The sequence below is a fragment of the Schistocerca cancellata genome, chromosome 11 (genome assembly GCF_023864275.1).
Source record: "Schistocerca cancellata isolate TAMUIC-IGC-003103 chromosome 11, iqSchCanc2.1, whole genome shotgun sequence".
Taxonomy (NCBI): domain Eukaryota; kingdom Metazoa; phylum Arthropoda; class Insecta; order Orthoptera; family Acrididae; genus Schistocerca; species Schistocerca cancellata.
Window position 1 is genome coordinate 148,958,768 of NC_064636.1, and position 18,759 is coordinate 148,977,526.

The window sequence follows — 18,759 nt, forward strand, 5'->3', positions numbered from 1 at the left end:
AGATCCTAAACACTTTGGTTCTCCACACGACCAATTGATGTAATCATTCGAGACCATAATTTTCCCTAGGTCAAACCCAGCGTAAAAATACAATTAGTATTTACAAAACAAACCAATTATACATCGACATAAATGCATAAATATATGTATATTCAAATAGTAAAACAATTACAATATATAAAGACACAGAGATGTCATATCTTCAGGTAACAAAGTAAGGAAAACATTCATAGTACAATAGATGGAAATAGAAGGATATGCATTTCCGGCGTTACAGGTGGTGGGCACTGTCCATATTGTGGTTGTTATTATGTTGCCAAGCTAGGCGGCGGCCATGTTGAGCCGGAGAAGGTTAGAGGGCTGCCGGCGTGGGTGGGCATGAATAACCGTCCACTTTTAAATAAGTTTGAAGGAGGTACCCTTGTCCACTCATGGGCGCAAGCGGCAGAGTTGAAAGGAGCCATTACACTTGCACTGAAAGTCACAAGTAGATCCATTGTGGCTCAAGCAATGCAGTTTGGCACACAATGTGAGTGAATGATGGAAACGAGCACAAATAATACTGGATGAGACGTTGACAGTGTCGGGATCTTCACTGTGGTTATCGTGGAAGATTAGTTGAGAGATAACACACTTAATATTGAATACACATTTATTAGTCACTCGAACATATACCGTATTTACTCGAATCTAAGCTGCACTCGAATCTAAGCCGCCCCTGAAAAATGAGACTCGAAATCAAGGAAAAAAAATTTTCCCGAATCTAAGCCGCACCTGACATTTGAGACTCGAAATTCAAGGGGAGAGAAAAGTTTTAGGCCGCACCTCCAAATCGAAACAAAGTTGGTCGATAGTAATATGAGACACAATTTAGGTCGAATGAATGACGATACAGCTACAGTAGTTTGGTTCAAGTCATAAGCTTAGCAGTTAAGGTAGCCATTGCTACGCGTCAGGCATTCCGTCCGTATTTATACGGGTACCCTTCCTTTTTCACGTGCTTCGTCTGGTTTGAATTGATTGCTTATTTTTCTTTGATCTGATAAGTGCCATTCTCTTTGTTATAGGTGCTGTTGTCTCACTCTAGTTTCGTAGTTTATTAGGCAGACAGGATTTAAATGAGATAACAGCAAACATGAAAGAACTCATGGCAAAATGTTTATATTCGTATTATTCTTACGGTGAAGAGAATACTGCATGTGATTCACAATTCATAAAAGTTCCTATTTGCAACCATCTCTTTTCACATGTAGGAAATAAATTCAGAACGTAGAGTTGGCCATATTGACAAACATCCCAAACGGTCTTGCCAGTCGGATTGTCGTAGTACATTGAAATGCTGCCACATTCGAAGATGAACAATATGGCATTTGTATTTACTTCGTTGGATAATGTATGAAAATGCAATGGTCGAAACTCGGGGCGGAGAAAAAAGCTCGTCTTCCACCTTTTTTTAAATTTATTTACTGACGCAGAGGTTTTGGCTCTAGTATTTATCTTTCTGCCTGCAAAGCATGCCTGTGTAGCGCTACATATATTCGACGGCAGAAGTTAGTTGTGGCGGCACCTACCAACATTTTTCAGAACTTCCGCTTACTTTGCACTCGATTATAAGCCGCAAGCGGTTTTTTGGATTACAAAAACCGGAAAAAAAGTGTGGCTTAGATTCGAGTAAATACGGTAACAAAGAATGGCTGTTACACATCTGCTCACCGAAAGTTCACACAAGACTTGACTAGTCCAAAGAAGAATCAAAGATAGGGCACTCTGTGCCAGAGATGCCACAGAGCTCTCCCTACCCTGGTAGTGTGGAGCGCTTCGGAGAGAAGGCTCACTGTTACCTAGTTTCAGTGATTTGCTGAATTTCAAGAGCACATTTTCATCTTGTGGCGTGTACGGTATTATTCCACAATAAAGAACAGAACATGAGATAATACAGTAATGGTATTCCAAGAAAATTTGCATCCAGAAAACTACATTGAAAAGCTTTAGCAGAATTTTACATATCTGTCTTCTGTGATACACAATCTTTTTCAATTGCAAGACATGTTTCAATACTCGTCTAGTTCCTCCTCTAGGTCTGACTTCGTCCCTTAATTTTTGTGGTTCACGTCTTGAATTTACAGAATGTCATTCTTCGGTAGATTATAGACTGTTTTATAATTGCAATTCGCCATGACGCTTTATATTTACTCCTGGAGTAGAATATGAACTGCCAATTATAAAGTTTCTTTGTTTCACTAGTAACCTTATTAATTTTTTTACAGTTTGAAAAAGTCATGAAAAGCTTATTGTTGTTCTTAGTTCTCTTATATACAAACAACGGTTTATTTTTCCTTTTGCAAGAAATTTGTATTCCTTCTTACTAGCTTTCTGCAGTCTCCTCCCCCTCCCCTACACTTGATTGCAGATGCGAAACAATAGTATTGCAGAGTAAGAATAAAGTCAACACATAGCAAAATATTATGACACTTTCAGTTGTTGAGTCTAATCTTGAAACAAATGTTGTGCCAAGGATGCTTTCTAATTTTACATTGCTTATCTGCCATAAGTAAAAGCCCTAAGCAATGGCAGCTCGTGAGTATAGACTCTGGATGTTCACAGATTTTGGGATTCAGATAAATATGGCAGTGTGAAGTTAATGGCATCTGTTGTGTAATAATTATGCTCATCAACATATTTATATGAGAGACAGTCAAAAAGTTTCTAGCCCAAGATAGTTACCATAATGTCTAACACAAACACCACCACCTACCTTTTGGTGAACATTTTTGGATACGCAAGTCAAATTTCACTGCTCCAGCTTCATTAGTTTTGCCGCTAGGATGCGTTGTATATCATAGTGTAAGCGCAGTGGTGAATATTGAGAGAATTGAGAACCATGCTGTGATTGAAAATCTTCATTTGAAGGGAATGACGTCCAAGGAAATTGCAGAGGACATGCGAAATACACTTAAGGATAGTGCTCTGCATTATCCAACAGTGAAAAACTGGGTGTCCGAATCCAAATGTGGAAGAATGAGTGTAGGAGGTGCGCTAAGGAGCAGAAGGCCTGTCACCGTTGCCACTGATGAAACAGCGACTGCAATTCATGATACGATTTTGCAGGATCGTCAGACAACATTGTAGCACATTGAAACCACATTTAGAATCTCCAATGGCCATGCTCATGTCATTGTTGTGGATATTTTGGGAATGCAGAAAGTTTCACTGTGGTGGAGCCCGAAAGACTTGAATGCAGATCAGAGATGGGAGTGTGTGCAGTGTTGTGAAGTAATTGTCCACCAGTTTGAAGCAAATGAAGACAAATTTCTTTCAAGGTATGTGACAATGGACGAAACGTGGGTTCACCACATTGATGCTGACACAAAACAACAGCCACAGCAATGAAAACATCCTTCATTCCCCACACCAAAAAAATTCTGGGTGCAAAAATCAGCTGGTAAGGTGATGGCATCGGTCTTCTGGTATGCAGAAGGGGTAATTATGGTGTATTACTTGCAAAAGCACGTAACTATCAATACATCATACTATTGCACACTCCTGCACCATTTTGAGAGAAGAGCTAAAGAAAACAAGGTTCGGAAAATTGGCACACGGAGTTCTTTTGCATCAGGACAACACATCGGCGCACAAAGCCCTCGCAACACTGGAAATTCTGTGTGACTGCGGGTTCAGATTGTTACGTCATCTGCCATATTCTCCAGACTTTGCTACATCACACGTTTTTCTTTTCCCAAACCTAAAAGAAAGACTTCAAAGGACGACAATTTGATGATGATGATGATGATGATGCAGTGAGTGATTGATGCTGTGAATGCCTGGTTGGACTCTAAATTGAAGACCTTTTATTTGAATGGTTTGCAGAAGTTATCCGAGTGTGCCCGCAAGTGTATTAGTGTACATGGGTATTATATCGAAAATTAAATTGGTATTATGAAATTTCTGTCATTCTTTATTTGTTAGACAAGAAACATTTTGACCCTTCCTCATACAATTATAGCCACTAACAACAACAACAACAACAATAACAACAACAACAATAATAATAATTATTATTATTATTATTATGCATAACTTGTCTGAAAAAATTGTATTTGTGGAATTTTGTTGTTTTGTGCATAATTAAATACAATTTAGGGCAAGAATGAAATAATATTTAAGCCTTCTCTACTGTCTGTTTCACATTTTTTGTAAGTGGGAATTTTCGTGTTTTTTTTTTTTTTTTTTTTTTTTTTTTTTTTTTTTTTTTTTTTTTTTTTTAATATATATATATATAGATAAATGCAAGATCCCTAATACATGTTAATGGAGTAACTTCCAGGCTGAAAATCGGACATTCTTACATTGCACCCAAACAACAACTTACATTTATTATACATTTGTTTGTGAAATGTTCACTTACGGATGTACTTATTTGATTTCGTCATTTTGTCAGTCGCAAGATCTGGTCTGGAAGGCTCTAGTTCCTTTGCGGCTAATTTGTCATGGGTATTTTATTTTATGTTAGCACTTAAAACAGATTCAACAGTTCATGTTGCCCCTGCACACAAAAGGTGATTCCTGCACAGTAAGCAACCAACTCTAAATACAAATTGCTGTTTGTGAAAATGATTAAAACCAAGCAGTACTGTGTACCAACATGGGCACCTGATTAGAATGCGGATGAGGCACTGAGAACCATAAGGATCCAAAGCACACAGTCATTTAAGATAACATCAAAGAAAGCAATGAGGCAGCCTTCTGTGAATGTTCATATTTACATTATGGGCCTACAGTACAGATAAACCAGACCCACCACAAGATCAACAGATGTCAGAATCGTGAAAAAATACTACAGTCTCAGAATCGACGATGATGTGCTTCATGGTTCTTTGCGCCCATTCTGAATCTCACAAAATCCATCAATACAACTACAACATACACTGACGTCCTACCTAATTTTACTATCAAGTAAGTGAATTGGCGTTTCTACGTAATGTGCTACCGTCTAACGGGATTTATTCCAAGTGAAAGGGAATAAAAGTGCGCTGCAGTATGCTGCCACATGTTGCCATTTCTGTAAACTTTTAGGGCAAGAGCTAGCTGTGCGCATTGCTAACAGTGCAAGTTGTTTATCCAAACTGTATGTATTTGGCCCATAAAGCAATTACGTCATGCCAGTTGTGCGTCCTTAAAACGTGCACAACTGAAGGTTTGCTCTCAACTCTAATGACAAGTTTCACGAAGTTAAGAGGAGTAGTAATGTAGCACAGCAGAGTACATTTAGGGCCGTGTATTTCAGATTACTGCATCTACATTACATTTAACAGCATTCAAAGAAAAATAATCAATGAATCTGTAAGGTGTCAAAAGTTGGGGTGTTCACATGCTCTTACACAACAGCCGCCAGTGGCCCTAAGTACAATAACTCTGTGTGCCCCGTCCACATGGGCACACACACAATACTCCAAACAGAAATGCGATGAAACATGTGTGAACAGCGATACAGTTGCCTTGTATCAGCAAGGCGAACACCAAGTGCGAGCTTGGTACGTCATCATAGCTGCGCCTCGCAGTAATGCATAACTTCTGGTGCGCTCTAGCGATTGCTCAGACAAACCTATTTCTAACAGGTCGTGGTAAAATACTGCGAATGGTGGTTTGAGAAGCTTTGCTTTCGATGTAGATTTCCTTTTACGCAAGATGAATTACGCTAACTGTGAGGATGTGCAACGAATTTCTTAAATCGCAGTGTTTGACTCTCATTCGTAAAAATTTCGGATCCAGTAGACCAGACATTTATGTCATCATTTAAAATTTTGCTTGCACATTTGTGTTTAATGTATCTTAAAGGGTAACACATGCAAAAAAGACGAATATTGTCTGTAGGAGGTTAGCTTTCCTTGTAGCTATACTATATTCATATTAATATAAATACTGAACTCCTATTTGTGTGTTCACTATATTTAACAGTGATGTTGCTATTGTCTGACTACATCAAGTGTCCTATGCTCTGAAGATGTGGTATCATCTGCTGTGATTTTATGGCAAGATAACGTGATGTGAGTAATGCTTAGCTGACGAAATCACATCACAACAAAGCATTAATTCCTATTGGAACATCCACCAACAATAAATGGATTACTAAAGGAATAAGAAAATGTGCCCAAACTTGTAAATACCTAAACTCCATTAAAGAGGACAATAGTGATCCTGTTTTTTTTTTGCACTACTACAAAAGGATCTGTAGGAAAGTACTCAACACTGCAAAAAATTCAGCCAGCAATAGGTTCATAAATTTAGCCAATAATAAAAGTAAAGCTACATGGGCTGTAGAGAAACAGGAACTGTGAAGCAGAGAAGTACAAACACACAAATCAAGAACAAGGAAAACTTAGAAAGAATTAAGCAGCATTGCAACGAAGTTATGGAAAAATTTTCCAAAAAGTGCAAATCAACCAATATAGAATCATATAGCAAACTCAACGGTGTTGCTTCAAACTACTGAGGAGGAAGTATAAATGTTGTTAGGCAATTAAAGAACAAAAACGTGAAGGGCAATGTACTTGAGGACAATATTATGGAAATGGAAGAAGATGTAGAAGAAGATGAAATGGGAGATACGATACTGTGTGAAGAGTTTGACAGAGCACTGAATGACCTGAGTCGAAACAAGGCCCTGGGAGTAGACAACATTCCATTAGAACTACTGATGGCCTGAAACCGTGCTGGTCATTGCAGAGGAGGTTAGCTATGATTAAGTTATGCTCAGTGCAAAATTCTACCAGGTTGCTTCCTCTTTCATTCCTTACCCCTATTCCATGTTCACCTACTACTCTTCCTTTTCCTATTATCGAATTCCAGTCCCCAATGACTATTAACTTTTCATCTCCCTTCACTGTCTGAATAATTTCTGTTATTGCATCACATATTTCTTCAATGTCTTCATCATCTGTGAAGCTAGTTGGCATAAAACTTGTGTTACTGTGTTAGGTGTGAGGTTCATGTCTGTCTTGGCTACAATAACGCATTCTCTATGCTGTGCGTAGTAGCTTACCCGCATTCCTATTTTCGTATTCATAATTAAACCTACTCCTGCATTGCCGTTATTTGATTTTGTATTTATAACCCTTGAGGTGGATGCTCGGGTCAGTTACACCAATCAACACCTTATAATCAGGAGTTCATTTATTCACCTCTTTACACAAGTAAGGCTTACAAAGAACTGGATGGTGGAACTGCACAAAGATAATGTTTAGCCCAGTTCAAAGACGATACTCCTCAGATCGATACTGGTGTCGACCTCATCGAGCCACATAGCCCCCCTCCCCCCCTCCCCACAGTACGGAGTACTCTCGAGTGGGCAGGGGAGGGGGGCGGGTGGGGGTAACTATGGTGTCGGCAGGGTTGGTCCACGGGACCTGGACCACAGTCAGCTCGACACTGTCGTCGGGGAGCTGTGTTGGTAGATGTCATGAAGGAAGGTCCGGCCACCGAACCTGGAAGTCGTTGAAGTGCGCTGGGCGTCGTACTGGGTGTGCTGGTCTTGTGGTGACAGGTAGGCCGGCGGTTTGGGGGAGGAATGGAGCAATCACAACCATGTCTCCAGTGGGCATGGCGAACACACGAAGCATGTCCAGGTCGACGTCAGGCAGGAGGGGAACACATTTCACCAGGTGGCAGGGTATGGTGGAGGTTGTGTCATGAGCACCGTATGAAGGGAAACACACGACGAACAGAGTGTCATAGCGTAGTATTATAGAGATGTCATGTATTATGTCCAGGGGGACAGGCACAAACACCTCGAGCGAGGGCACATTCAAGATGGGGGGGGGGGGGGGGGGGGGGGTGCATGAGAAAACTCGAAAACTCGACAGGGCGAGGCAAGTGACAAGGGAGAGGTCGAAGGGATCGGAGAAGGGTCCAGCGGGGAGGGTGTGATAGTAGGTAAGCTCGATGTGGGGAGCATGTGATCACTCGACGGAGTACGTGAGACTCGAGTAAAGGGCGAGGTCAGAAAAGAGCTCGACGATTGGAGCTGGAAGTCACTCGATCAAGTGTGCAAGTCCGATGTGGAGGGAGGGGTCGGAGTGTCGTGAGCCATGACAGTGAGTGGCGTTGTCGTGGCCTGGAGGGGGTAGAAGTGGGCTCGACATGAGCAGGATTAAGTCAGTTGAGAGAGACTATAATAGCTGAATCTTTTATCTGAGCGCTGGAGAACTCAGTACGGGCTGGTATATGGAGGTTGGAGGGGAGCACCGACAGTGTCATCTCGGAGCGTAATGTACTCGCAATTGTTCAGAGATTTCGGGACACGAACCTTAGGGCGGTAATGGCTGGTGGGCGGAGGGATATGGAGGTTGATGAAGTGGCATCTGACCCGGTCTACGAAGGAAGGTAAGTCAGACTGAGGGAGAGAAGTGGAAGGACTCACAAGTTCGCCAGGGAGAACAATGTTCTGGCCATATATGAACTCGGCTATTGTGCCTTTGAGGTCTTCCTTATAGATCGCATGAATGCCGAGTAGCACAAGGGGAAGGGCCTCCGTCCATAGAGAGTCGTGGCATCGAAGATCCGCCTTGAAAGTGCGGTGCCAGCGCTCAACTAGACCATTACTTTGCGGGTTATATGCTGTGGTATGGATGCGCCGGATGTCACAAATGTTACAAATCTCGTTGAACAGGGCCGACTCAAATTGTCTGCCCTGGTCAGTCATGATGATAGCTGGACATCCAAAACGCGATACCCATGACTCGACGAAAGCTCAAGCAACAGTTTCTGCCGTGATATTGGGGAGGGGGACAGCCTCGACCCAGCGAGTTGTTCGGTCGATAGACGAGAGAACATAACGAAAGCCGTTAGAGGGGGGGGGGGGGGGCTGACAATGTCAATATGAATATGCTGGAAACGCCCAGGAGGGATCGAAAAGGCGCTGGGAGGGAGGGGGGGAGGGTGAAGTGTGCTTGTGTACTTTGCAGCATTGGCACGCAATGTAGGAGTGTGCCCATTGCTGGCAGTCCTTGTTGACATTTCTGCACACAAAGCACAAAGCGCTCCGCTACAAGGCGGTTGGACGCACGAACACCGAGGTGGGCTAAATTATGCAGTGCGTTGAACACAGCTCGACGGAGTGTGGTTGGGATGAGGGGGCGTAACGTGCCCGTACTGTTGTCACACCAGATCTCACCAGAAATGCCAGGGAAGGAGGTGCAGACGAAATGTAGTGAAGAGGTAGAGTCTGAAATCAGGTCTTGTGTGTCCTCATTGGCAGGTTGGAGGTTAGGCAGTTCAGAGAGGTCTAACAGCAAATGAACGGCATCGACTCGTGAAAGGAAATCAGCAACTATATTGTCAGCACCATTTATGTGTCTGACATCGGTGGTGAACTTAGATATGAAGTCCATGTATCTGAAGTGGCGAGGAGGTGGGTCCGCTGGCGGGTTTGTAATGGCCGCAGCCAGGGGTTTGTGGTCTGTTAAAACATAGACAGGGCGTCCCTCAACGTCAGTCTTAAAATGCTTGATGGGTTCGTAGATCGTGAGAAACTCCCTGTGAAATGCCGAATATTTCCGTTGTGCATTGGTGAGCTTGTGCGAGAAGAACTGCAGAGGCGAAGTTTGGCCATCGACTGTCTGGCTTCTGGCTAAGGACAGCGCCGATGGCAGTATCGCTCGCGTCTGACGTGATGAAAAGTTGCTCATTGGGATGAGGATGCGCGATGCTGCAGGCCTTGGCAAAAAGATTTTTGAGGGCAGTGAAAGAGGCAGTCATAGCAGGGGTCCATGGAACGGGTCGAGATCCAGAAGTGTTAGTGCCTGCCAAGGCATCCGTCAGTGGAGCCTGAATCTCCACAGCTCGAGGTAGATGACGGCGATAATAATTAACTGTCCCCAGAAAGCGCCAGATCTCTTTGAATGATGAAGGTCTGGGTAAGTTTAGTATTGTTTGTACTTTCTCAGGGGGCGGTGAAATGCTGTCGGCAGAGACCCGAAAACCAAGAAAAGTGACAGTGGGTTGATGTAGCTGCAATTTGCCCTGGTTGGTCTTGATGGCTGCTGCTGCGAGAGTGTTCATAACCGTTTGTACATGTCGAATGCTGTCCTCAACGGAGGAGCTGAATACAAGACTGTCATCAAGATATGCAAAGCAGAATTTTAGTTCGAATAGCACTTCGTTGATGAAGTGTTGCCAGTTCTGGGTTGTGTTTTTCAGACCGAAGGGCATGAATCGAAACTGTAATAACCCGACTGGGGTGGTGACTGCTGTCTTCTTGATGTCTTCAGGAGCCATGGGGATCTGGTGCTAGGCCCGTTTGCAATCAATGACAGAGAACGCTGTCGCACCTGCGAGGGAACTGGTAAAGTCGGCAATGTTGTGTATGGGGGAGGTGTCCATAATTGTTCGTGCGTTTAGTCGACAGTAGTCTCCGCACATGTCCCAGGACCCGTCTTTCTTGGGTGTCATATGAACAGGCGTAGACCAGCTACTGGCAGAGAGTTCAATGACGCCGGAGCTTAGAAGTTCAGAAATCTGCTTTTTAAGGTCGGAGAGGCATTCGGGACAAAGTCGACGTGGTTTACTGGAGATCACGGGGCCTGGAGTGAGGCGAAGCTTGTGAACCGTGCCGTTGGTGATGACAGAAATGTTGCCGGTGGCACGGAAGCTGGTTTGTTTACAGTGTGTGGCAGGCAGGGCAGGGGAGGAGAGGCTGTGGTGTTCGGATCCACTCGGCAGATCCGACGGGAGCCGAGGCGGCCAAGTGTCCCAGGAGTCAACATGAAAAGATGGCCACTGGCCCGAAGCAGTGGCACCGAGGTCAGGAGAGCTCGGTAGAGCTCGTGAAGCCTTAGTGAGTCCATTTTCCAAGGGCACAGCGTGTGGCAGCACGGTCATGGGCGAAACACTTGGCACGAGTGGACTGTTTGTGTTGTCAGTGGCAGTCGCACGGTGGTACGCATGAGCTGAAGTTGCACAGTTTGAGGTGCTGTTCGCGAGGGGTGGGGTAGGAGCCGTCAGTTTGGGAACACGTGACGCTCGTCACACATGCGCACTTGTGTCCTGCCGAGTGTCAAACGCTGCCGTGTTAGGGAGGCGTGGCCCTGCGGAACTGTCAGTACACGTTTCGGCAGTCTTGATAGCACAGTTGCGAGGGGTAGCGGGAGGTAAACACACGGAAGCTCAGTGGCTGGGATTGCAAGCAGATTCAACGCACTTACTGACCTTGCTTTGTTCTTGCTGTAGTGTCTGTAATTCCTTTTCTGCATCAGAGAGCTGGAGCTGTGTTTTGTGGAGCCAGAGTGAGAGCTCGAAGTTTTCCTTGCGTAGGCGAGCAAAGTGTTCAAGCTCAACAAGGCACTTGTGCATGGTTTCTTGTAACGTCGTCGACAGAGACAAGCATGTATGGATGAGAAGAGCCCGGACCGATGTGTCACGGGGTGGATTCTTCGACGGAGCACAGGGGAAGTGAGTCTTGGACAGGTGGTGAAACACAGTGTTTCGCACTAGGTCTGGTGAAAGTTTGTGGTGTCACAAGAAGTCAATTTCGCACACTAAAAAAACGCACTCGAGTCTGCAGTTTGCGGAGAGCGAGACGACGTGTGAGGTTGAACCCAAGCATTGTAGTTTAGTTGAATTCATGGCTTGCAGTGAAGTATGATGTGGGCAGATGTTCAACAACGCTAAGGACGTGGGCAGCAGTCAAACATCGGTGCCTGTGTCCATTAGAAAAAGGTATCCCAACGAAATGTCTTTAATGTAAAGTCATCCACAATTATCCGGTCATTCCCTGACAGAATGGAGCACTGGGGGGTGCCTGTCATGTTGTGCACAGGAGGCAGCACCCGGACCTACCTGCGATTGGCATTTGGGAAGCAGCAGGGTGGTCTGCAGTTCCGTGCCGCCTCACCAAACCGTGTGTGGAAGTAACAGTATGGGTAGTGCAGTTGCATTTCCTGAGGAAAGTTCGTTACCAGAGGTGGTGGTTGAGTTTTGGTGGCCGCAGCCGGTTCGGTTGCAGGAGGGGCGTGACCGAGGACGGAGCCGGTGACGTCCCAGCTGCTTGTTTACTGCTGCCCAGAGCGAGCGGACCAGTCGGTACAGTGCGGCCCCGGCCGCGTCCAGCTGCGGGACAAGGAGCCTGAACCTGACACTAGCCAGGTAGGCAGTGGCTGGCGAAATAGAGCAGTGATGCATCATGCAGTTTGTCAGCAAGTGTCATTCGTTGCTCGACAGGTTCGGGAGACCTCTGAGCCAGAGCAAAGCGGATGTGAGGAGGTAGTTTATCTGACCAGATGGTGAGGAGAGCTGTGTCAGAGAGTAGACTGTCGCTGACCAGGGCCCGTAGCTGTCTCCATAGCTCTAAAGGTTTGTCGTTGCCTTGTTGCTCGACGTGGAGCACTTGCCATATTGCTGTCTCAGTTGAGCGCGCAAGCTGCCGTGGAACTGTCTTTTTGGTTAGAGTGTACTGGGTAGCTGAGTCCGGGGCATCAACCAGGTCAGCAGTCAAGTCCTCCTGGTCGTGCAGGTGGGTGATGAGGCACAGAAACCTGGTTGACTCGTCGAGTTTGTAATGGGCGAACACTTCGTCCACAATTTTGAACCATGTTGTTGCACTGTCGGGATTGAATGGCAGCAACGTCGGTAAGCATTGTAGAACATTCAGAAGAACAGGTCGAGTTGCATTTGTTGGGGCAATGCCTGAAAAGAGCTGCTGTTGCTGCAGTATTCCAGGAGAGTGTGCGTCCAGGGTATGTGGCGACGACAGCTGGTCAGGTGGCAGCGTGAAGGTGACGCGTTGTGGTTGAGCGTGATCCGTCGCGACGCGGAAGGCCAACGCAGGTGAGATACCGTAATGTGTCGATTGCGGTTGCGGAAGTTCGACACGTTGCGGGTGTGTTCGGATTGACGTGTCGCGGAAGACCGACGGGGATGAGGCACCGAGATGTGTCGAGAACGTTAGCGGAAGATGGACTGGAGCCGGCGCAGGAGTGACAGGTGGGAAAAAGTTCAAAGTTTGAAAAAGCATGCCAGCTCACAGAAAACTCGACGTACGACCAGAGTCGGAGCCACCTGTGTTGCAGGGAGGCTGCGGAAGTGCGGGCTGTCCAGAAGCACAGTGAGGAAAATGATGTGAAACGTTGGGCGCAATGAGTGAGTGTTCACTGTTCATAGTCACTCCACTCAAAACTGTGTGCAGATAGGGTGAATGCCGTGGCACAAAACACTGAGGCGTAGCAGTAGGACTGAGATGGAGGTCAGGCACAGATAACAAGCAATTGTTCCTGTTGCAGGCTGAGGGATCGAAGCAGGAAGGCACGTGGTGATGCTGAACCGAGGCAGGCACGGGTGTGGTCGGATACTGAGGAGATTGACCTGTGAACGAAGCAGTTCCGGCCATGTAGCAGGAATCTGCGTGGTACTGCATGGACTGTGGCGTGGCAAACTGTTGTCCTGGCGGTGGTAGGTTATCCGACGAAGCATTTGCAGAAATCGGCATTGATCCCGCACTGCACGGAGATCTGTAAGAGGTAACTGCACCGCCGATGAGGGAGGGCACGTGTGGTGGGAACAAAGCCGGAGTCATGCACACTCCTAACCTCACTTATTGTTCCAGGCATGAAAACGTCCGGCGAAATCTGCGTAATCGTCGAGTGAGAGGCATTGTCTTGCAGTCCTGGCAGCTGTACATCGCCCGCAACATGATGCATGTCGATCACGAAATCCGGCGTTAGGTGTTGGGCCGAAGCCATTGTTTGAATGTTGTGGTGATGTAACACACACGAAAATAACTGACGCAGAGGCTGTGGACACAGTAAAACGGCGAAAACGGAAGACGTTACAACTCGGGGTCACCAGTGAGGTGGATGCTCGGGTCAGTTACACCAAACAACACCTTATAATCAGGAATTCATTTATTCACCTCTTTACACAAGTAAGGCTTACAAAGAACTGGATGGCGGGACTGCACAAAGATAATGTTTAGCTTAGTTCAAAGATGATACTCAGATCGACACTGGTGTCGACCCCGTTGGCACCACGACCCTGTATTCACCTGACCAGAAGTCCTGTTTCTCCTGCCACCAAACTTCACTGAATCCCACCATATCTGACTTTAACCTATAAATTTCCCTTTATAAATTTTCTAACCTACCTGCCCGCTTAAGAGATCTGACATTCCATGCTCCGATCTGCAGAACGCCAGTTTTCTTTCTCCTGATAACAACGCCCTAATTAGTAGTCCCCGCCCAGATACCCGAATGGGGGACTATTTTACCTCCAGAATATTTTACCCAACAGGACGCTATCATTATTTAACTGTACAGTAAAGCTGCATGCCCTCGGGGAAAATTACAGCTGTAGTTTCTCCTTGCTTTCAGCCGTTCGCAGTACCAACACGGCAAGGTTGTTTTGGTTAGTGTTACAAGGCCAGATCAGTCAATCATCCGGACTTTTGCCACTGCAACTACTGAAAAGGCTGCTGCCCCTCTTCAGGAACTACACATTCTTCTGCCTGTCAACAGATACCCCTCCATTGTGATTGCACCAGCTATCTGTTTTGCTGAGGTGTACAATCCTTCCCACCAACGGCAAGGCCCACGGTTCGAGGTTCATGGAGAGGGATAATTACAATAACAGAAGGAAAAATTACATTCATTACTTCACATTAAGATTGTCTTTAGCACAAAAAGGGGGCGCATAATGATGAAACTAAGAATTTTGATCACTTACCCAGTGATATAAAATGTCTGACACCAAAATAAAACTGGAGACAAACTGCAGAAGTTTATCTTCGACAACTCCTATTTTGTAGAAGATTGTAAAAAGTGGTGGCCAGTAATTACTCACATATGCGTACTTAATAATTGTAAGAAGACAAAATCTTGTATTAAACGATCAGCATGTAGGCATATTTACAAAATAATTTGCAATATGAATGTGAGAATACTCAATCCAAGTCATAGTTAAAGGCGTGCGTCACTTGATTAGCGATCTAGTCCTCCATAATCTGACTGAAAAGAAATTTGCACCGTGTTGGATATTATATAACATACTGCACGGAAATCGAATATGACAAGTACTCGCCATAAATAGTTACATGCCAGAGTTTGATTTTTCGGTGTCATTAACAAATCAGAAATGCATATTATAAAACAATAATTTTATTTCAGCCAGTATTCCGCAAAACTTAAAATTGCGTAATAAAAGCAACTATTTATTTAAATTTATGAAATGTGTTTTATAAATACTTATGTGTAAAGTGTATTATTGTAACCTTAAATATGTATGCCTTGAAATGACTTTCAGCCTGTATATTTATAACTTGACTTGTCCAATATCTTATGCATAAGCTGCTATGTAGACAACAGGCCCAATAAAAAATACAATACAATACAACTACCGCTTAATGCTGCTACGGTCGGTATTACACTATCAAATTTCTTTGTCAAATATCTCTGTCCAAAATCTTTGTCAAAGATATTTGATGGTGTAATAGGAACTTTGTCAAATGTCGTCCAATATTTGATCAAATCTAGGGTCGCGCTGTAGATTTGATCAAAGAAATCGCTTGTCTTCTGTTCACTGCAATGTGACATGTTACCACATGGAGCGCTAGCATCGCTGCAGCGTTCTGTTGTCTGTAGTGTTTTTATAAACATTGCCGGTAAATACAATTGGTGTGTGCCGACAACTACAAAATTAATAGAGATGTATGATGCTGATGAGGTGCTTTACAACGTGAGGCACCATGAATACAAAAATAAAATAAGAAGATTGGAGACGAGACCCGACCCGGCCCGGGCCGGCCCACTCCTGTAGCAAGGAATCGGAGTGTTACAGTGAGCCTGTCTTCTGAAGATGTAGCAGTTCTTAAGTGAATATTGTGCTTTGTGATATGAGGATACAATTCACTGAGCACATACAGGAATGTACGCTCATCCATTCTTAAGTAATTGATGTACCACTTGACGTCTTCCACTGTAAGCTCACGTAAGAAGTTTTGTTGAATGCTTTTATCGTGTCATCATAAAACCCACGGCTTCACCCAGGTTAGATTAGTTTTTTGTTCCATAGATCCTTGCTGAGGACATCCTCGTGGATGTGGAACATGTCAATTTTTTTAAGCTGAAATAACACTACTAATAGTATGAATAAATACAATACATCATTTGTTTCTATTAAAAATTTCGCCAATGGAGTAGAAGGAGTTGGCCAGTAGTAAGTCTTTCAGGCTCCTTTTAAACTGATCTTTATTTCTAACTAAATTTTTTATGTTTGCTGGCAAATTATTGAATACAGGACGTTTGTGAATTTACTCCACAAATAATACGTATTACACGCTTTTGGGCTCTGAAAACTTTTGTTTGACTTGAAGATTTACCCCAAAATATTATACCATATGACATTATGGAATGAAAGTATGCAAGCTTTTTCATTTTTATGTTGCCTATGTCTGCTAACACTCGAATTGCGAACAGATTTGTTAACGCGTTTCTGCAATTCTAGGATGTGTTCCTCCCAACTGAATTTATTATCAAGTTGTAATCCCAGGACTTTTAAGACTGTCAGCTGCATGTGTATGGTTCCATTTTTTCCTCCACTTCTTTTCTGCATGTGTACACAATGCAATTGGGGTACGTACAACTGCTGCGGTTAATAACAAGTTGTTGTCAGCCATCTTGAACTTTGACGAAAAATTTGATGACAGTGTAATACGCCTTCCAGCGCTACGTACAACTGCTGCGGTTAATAAGTTGTTGTCAGCCATCTTGAACTTTGACGAAAAATTTGATGACAGTGTAATACCCCTTCTAGCGCTACGTCAAAGATCTTTGTCAAATATATTTGACGGAATATTTGATCACATCTTTGATCAAATCTTTGACAAAGAAATTTGATAGTGTAATACCGGCCTAAAGATGGCTCCATGTGTGCCCGGCAGCTGACCTGCCATCTATTGCCTGAGACAAACGACAGGGCCGCAGCTGTATATTACTCACTTAAATACTTTAAAGCAACTGTTGGCTTCATTTCCTATTTTGGAGTTATGTGTTACAGTACTTGAAGTACAAGTCACGTTCTGCTACTGTTTATTTCTACTTCGTTAATAAGGTTGCCTTAGTGAGCGTTGGTTTTTAACTGTTTATGAAGAGAACATTTGATACTCGTTTTATTGAGTTCATACTGAATGGTATATATAGAGCCATACAGAAGCAAATGTTGTATGAACGTATTCATGTCAGTGTAATTGTCACCTCGGTATCTCGCTTTTCACTGTTATATATCCCTCCATTTATCGCATGTTATCCTGTTTGTAGTCGTCATGTCACTCGGCTGACAGTTCTCCCCTGCCTATGAGGCAGGGGAATGAAATCACAATAAAGTAAATATAAAAATCAGTAACAATCGATATGTGACTGGGACACACTCAGATGCCACCAGTAATTACGACGACACATCCTCAACATGCTTACTGCGAAGAAACACCACGCATGGCGCCAGACATGCACACAACTGAACACCATGCTCCCCAATAAACTCCTCCAAGTATTGGTCTTCTTTCCACCGCCTTACTGTGAACCACCCCACTCCCCAATACCCTCCCCTCCTTGATGACCATCCCTTTCCTGACAACCTCAGTAAGGCCAACCACTTGGCCTCTCACCTATCCAATGTTTTTTCCATGCCAGATGATCCCCAGTTTGATTATTCCCTCTTCCCTGACGTCATTGACCATACGGATACCTCTGTTCCTCCCCTTGCTCCTAGCTTCCAGTACTTGGGCCACACACCACCATCTGAACTTAACACTCCCATCACTACACAGGACATCAGCCTCACACTCTGCACTAAACGCAACACTGCACCCGGCCACGACTGCATTACCTACCACCACCTCAAACACTGCCCTCCCTCCTTCCTTGCAGTCCTTGCCACCCTCTATAATGTCATCTTTGCCACCGCCTTCTACCCCCACCTGTGGAAAACCTCTCATATCCTGATGTTCTCCAAACTCAACATGCCTCCATCTGATGCCTCTTCCTATCACCCTATATGTCTCACCTCGGTGTTCAGCAAGCTCTTGGAATCCATCCTTACCCGGCACATCCATCACCACCTCCACCGAAACCACCTCCTCCCAACACCCAGTGTGGCTTTCGACCTTCCTTCTCTGCTGATTACCAACTCCTATGCCTCACTCCAGCTTAACTCCCGTCGCTCCACCATTTTTGTCTTCCTCGACCAAGAAAAAGCCTAAGCCTACAACCATGTCTGGAATCCCCGTCTCCTCTTTAAACTCCAGACCTACGCCCTTCCTGTAAACTTCGTCCATCTGATTGCCTCCTTCCTCTCCCACCGCCCCTCCTACGTTACCATCCATAATGCTGATTCTCGCACCATCTACCCCTCTGCAGGTGTGCTCCAGGTCTCTGTCCTCTCCCCTCTCCTTGTAATGTCCCCACAGAAAATACCCTCTACCACGCACCAATTAATCATTTTCAATCAAACCATCCACATTTTCACTTTGGAAAAGTTATCTGATCTGATTTGCTCGTAATATATGCGGCGACAGCTCGACGACACCAAAGTATTTTCTAGTGCGTTTATTCTTTGAAATAACAGAGATGCATATATGCATTCTCCATGGTAAGTTAGAGTGGTAACTAGGACAGCTTCTGGACTATCTGTTGAGGGATTGACGTGTTTCTGAGAGATACATATTCTGCTTTTCTTCTCGATAAAGTGAGCCAATTAACATTTGTGCCGCTAGCGGTTTGT